The sequence below is a fragment of the Podarcis melisellensis genome (assembly GCF_964234715.1).
Source record: "Podarcis melisellensis genome assembly, chromosome: 7".
In the NCBI taxonomy this organism is placed as follows: Eukaryota; Metazoa; Chordata; class Lepidosauria; order Squamata; family Lacertidae; genus Podarcis; species Podarcis melisellensis.
Window position 1 is genome coordinate 76,358,880 of NC_138539.1, and position 248 is coordinate 76,359,127.

A 248-nucleotide genomic window follows, 5' to 3' on the forward strand; every position below is an offset into this window, starting at 1 on the left:
TATATATAATTCTATGTAATAGAACACAGCATGTTGACGTATGGTAATACAATTTTTTAAAAAATAAATAAATGTGCGATATGGTATAAAATGATACATGCATTCTACACGATAAAATAAAACATATGCCATTGTTGTCTGCATCCGACTGTCTCAGGAGACCATGAAGTCAACCCGTTGGAGATTTATAGTTTTTATCAATCCAATGCAACCCGGAACTTGGCTTCGTAGATGTACCCGGAAGTTAG